General features: G+C 39.7%; 1 pseudogene; it reads right to left on the bottom strand.

The window, feature by feature from the left end:
- Positions 1–658: 658 nt before the first annotated feature.
- On the bottom strand, positions 659–1,393 carry LOC102010813 (annotated as a pseudogene).
- Between the last annotated feature and the right edge of the window lie 3,246 nt (positions 1,394–4,639).

Raw genomic sequence — 4,639 nt, 5'->3', positions numbered from 1 at the left:
CTGGTGTCTCCACAGAGGACTCCTTGGCTTGATTGCCGGTGTCTGGGAGCAGTAAGAGTGTCCCGCACTGAAGTTCAAGGTGGAATTTTCACATAATCTTTCTGTTTTCAGCTTTGTGTCTCATACTGCTTATTTCAGTCTGCCTTGTGCTGCTCTAACAGAATACCACAGACTGGGTAAATTACAAGTGATAGAGGTTCATTCAACTCACAGTTCTGGAGGCTCGGGCAGCCAAGATTGAGGAGCTACATCTGGCGAGGAACTTCCTGCTTTGTCCTAATACGGCACAAGCACAAGTGAGCATGCGTGAGACAGAAGGAATGAAATCAGAACAGACTCATCCTTTCTATCAGGAAGCTGCTCGTGTGATCACCAACATACTTTCATGAGAAGAGACCTAATCACTCCTGAGAGACCCCACCTCCTTTTTTTTCCTTTTGTCCACAGCATGTGTTGATTTCAGCAGCAGCAGAAGACAATGTGGAAAACAATAGAACTTTCCCTTGAAACTGGGCAGTGGTGAGAAGTGCCAGCTATGACCAGAGTCTATCACTTGTCCAGTCTCTGAAGGCAGAGAATCGTCTTCTTTGAAGATATTTGACAACAGTTCCTAAAAGAAACTCATGCTTTTAAGGCACTGCGCTTTGATATTCTGGAACTATTTCAGCTGGTGGATGAGCTGGTTGATGCATTCACCCAGACAGCCAGGTAAGTCCATCTCCTTAAGGAAGCCCACCCTGGTCCTGGTAGCGTGCTGGGCCACAGAGAAGTGGAAAGGGCGCAAGAAGAAGGCGATCTAGAAATGCGCCCCTGCGAAGGCGATTTTGTGAATGAGATCTTCCAGGCAAATAACATCAACCTTGCCCAGGTGCTCCTCAATCACAGATCACAGTGCTGTCCATCAGAGCGAAGGTCTTATTCTTGAGCTTGGCCTGTCTACGTTTCAAAATGAGTTCCCAGATGGACTTCAGATTTGGAAATCCCCAGGTCACATGAGGCTCCAGTATCAGCAAGATTCTGAGGTTTCGTAGAGTGGCTTTAACAAAGACACCCCTGAACAACTTCTTCAGATGACATCTTGCAATGGTTTTCTGTACTAGTAAACTCACCTCAGTACTTTGGAAGCAGACAGCCAAGGCCAAGGAATGTTCATCAGCTGCTCCCTAAGTTTCATTTCTAGCGGGTTCATGTGCACGTTGTCACTCTGCTGTCACCAGGAATTATGAAGGAAAGATTCCAGTTGCTTGAATTTGATCTCTTTTACTTTCTTCTCCTTCTTTGCCAAAAGTGCCTGCTTTGTCTGGGTGGCTTTGAGGGCTTGATAAGCCTTCTTCTTTTCCAGGAGATTTTCTGGAACCAAGGGGATCTTTTCTACTTGCTCTTCCTCCGCCATCTTTCCAGCATTAATGGCAACTCCCACCTCTTAAATCTGTTGTAATGGCAATTAAATTTCAACATGAGTTTTGGAGGAGACATTCAAACCAGGACAGTGCTATGTCCTTTGCCTAATGTCCTCAAATGCAGAACATTGTAGGTGAAATTTATTCAGAGAGTATTTCCCTGCTTTTTGCTAGTGGGTGAGGATGCATATTCAGCTAATTGCAGGAGTAGTGTGAATAATATTAAGAGGTGTCCAGTGATGAGGGACAAACTTCAAGCAAAACCTACCACTTTCAGCTGTGTGCTTAACTTCAATCTTTCCTCTTTAAACGATACCTGTCCATACTTTTGTAAAAAAATGTGTCATTCTCATAATTATGTCCCAAATTGCAGGCATCTCTCTTTACTGCTAAGCTCTCTTCCACACCTGTATCCATCCTGTCTTCCAGTAATGTACCAATATTTCTTGTTGCCTGTCACGCCTGTGCATAGTTCCCTTTCCCCCACGAGTTGCTATCTTTATCACTGTGCTCCTTCCGGTTCAGTGGGGGCAGGTTGAGTCAAGGAGAGAGAAAATGCGATCAGCTGTGTGCGTTGAAGCGTGGTCTTCCCATACAACTAGAGCATGTCTAAACAAGAGATAACTACTCTGTTTTGGGTTAGTTTTAACTATAAGAGTAGATTATTCAGCAAGAGTTATTTTGAGCCTATAAATTAAAAAGAGAGGACTGTATTCCTTTTATAAGAAGAGGGTAACCGAGTGATAAAACTAGAACTCTTGCAGTATGACTTCATCTGCACACAGGATGCCCCACACCTTTCCTGTCACTTTTGACCATGCAACACCCCAGCACAACTGCTATGACTCCCTATGTGCTTATTGCATATGATTTTTATGGCTTTGCCTATATTCTGGGGCTTCACCCAGGTGTGTATCTCCTCACATCTCTATGTCTTATTTCCCACTACTGATGTACTCTGATGCAATATTGATTATATCCTCACTGGCCACCCCATGGGTCCTGGTTGACACAGACCCCATTGAAGAGAGCAGACATCTTGTACAAATTTAGCTCCCTGTCAAGGTTCCTCAAAAGATTTAACATGGAACTATCATAGTAGAGCAATCCTACTTCTGGGTATACATCCAACAGGAATGAAAAGCGGATCTCAAAGAGACAGTTGCACACCCACGTTTACTGAAGCACTGCTAACCGTAGTCAAGAAGTAGAAGCAAGCTAAACATCTATTGAAGGAGGAATGGGTAAAGAAACTTGATATTTTACACAATGGTCATTATTCAGCTTTAAAGTATGAAATCCTGGTACATCCCACAACATAGATATCTTGAGGACATTTGCAAAGTAAAATAGACACAAAAGGACAAATAGTGCATGAGTCCATTTAGAAGAGGTAGCTAGCATAGTCTAAATTCGAAGTCAGAAGGTAGGTAGAATGGTCGCTGCCAGGGGCTGAGTAGGGGGAATGAAAGTTGCTTGTTTGATGGACACAGAGTTTCAGTTTTGCAAGATGAAAACATTCTGGAGAGCTACTGTTTAAAAAAAAGTGCATATACTTGACACTACTGTACACTTAAAAAAGGTTAGGTTGGTAAATTTCAGTGTATGTGTGTGTTTTTTTTAAATCATACTTTAGAAAACATTTTGTTTAACCATCCTCCCAACTAGAGCTCTAGAGCAGGTTATCTTTCTGACCCACTCCTGCCTCTGACATTCTTTCTCTTCAAACTCATATTACTCTCATATTTTCGACATCTTTGTACAGCATTCTCTTGGTTTCATCACTAATATTACATATGTGTAGATATTTTTCCTTGGACAGATGTCAAGCACTTCTAGAGCAGGTATCTATCGTTCCCCATGAGTTTGAAATCTGCACAATGACTACTCAAATTTGAAAATGCTCTTGTTACATGATAATCTTAGATGAATTGAATCAGGTCAATAGTGATTATTCTTTCTGATTGCCTTTTGTTTTTTGAGTATTGCAATGTTTACTGATAGATACAAGTATATGAAATTGGGACATGAGCATAACGTGCTAAATTAGGTAGACTTATTTTCAATATTACATTAAGACGGTCCCATTCCAATTTACATCACTTGTTTCACATCCACACATACCACTTGAAGGGTATTAACAGTTTCTCAAACTGATCAGTTTTGTGCAAGTCAACTGTGTTTCATTTAAAAAGATTTAAGCTTCAGCTATGTTAGTATTTCAGCCTGTGACAGCTATAACAATTTTTTATGTAGCAAATTGTTTTAGGAACAGATTTTCTCCTTCTACTCTTCTATATATCTCTAAGGTCCCTTTGCGTTTATTATAATTTTTCATATACTTAAACATATCTGGATATTTCTGTATATGCACCCATTTAAAAATGAACCACTGGAGCTTCAGGAAACTTTTGACATTAATTGAATTAAATGATGTTTTTCCAAACTTTGCTCTTTTGGCTGTCTTGTGAACCATCTCATTCTGAAAAGAAATAATTTCCATTCAGAAGTGAGGCACTGACATTTTCTTGACCAAGACACCTTTAATAATTTATTATCAACAAATACTTCAGTGTTGTTGAACTTAAGAACCAGACAATTTATATATATATATATATATATATATGGATTTAATCATTTATTATTTTGTGCCATTTCTGAGAGGATAAAAAGACTTAAAGTCACAGCATGAGCATATGTATATTTAATATTTTTAGGGTACACCGCTTTAAAAATCAGTATTTGTTCTTCAGAAAAATAGGATTATGTAAGAGCTGATTGGCTGATACAAAGAAAAATAATCTTCTCTTTGGGATTGCACAGCAACAAAATGGTGCAAATTCCACGTAATTTGGGGTGGTGGTAGATGAAGGTTTCTTGCTCAAGGCTAGGCTTCACACTGAAACCAGGAGAACTGCTGTCTTCTTATAAATTTTATTTTACACTTTTCATCAACTGGAGATAGAAACTTTGGTTTGACAACATAACCACCAGGAGATAATGAGGGTAATCTCTGTGCCCCGCGACCCAGAAATCCAATGAATAAACATAGACAAAATATTTCAATATTGAGCTTTCACTCTCAGTTACTAAACTAACTTTCTGATTTATATTTTTATGGGCTATAAGTAGGTTAATGTCTATCACTCCTGGAAGATTTCAAGACTTCATTTTGTTTGTTTGTTTGTTTGGCCTTAAGGTGTGAAATCTCCAGTTCTAGGCATCATCCCTGAACCCAG

The sequence above is a fragment of the Chinchilla lanigera genome, unplaced genomic scaffold (genome assembly GCF_000276665.1).
Source record: "Chinchilla lanigera isolate Chin_1 unplaced genomic scaffold, ChiLan1.0 scaffold00020, whole genome shotgun sequence".
Taxonomy (NCBI): domain Eukaryota; kingdom Metazoa; phylum Chordata; class Mammalia; order Rodentia; family Chinchillidae; genus Chinchilla; species Chinchilla lanigera.
The sequence above is the reverse complement of the archived record's forward strand: the minus strand, read 5'-3'. Positions and strand labels throughout refer to the sequence as shown.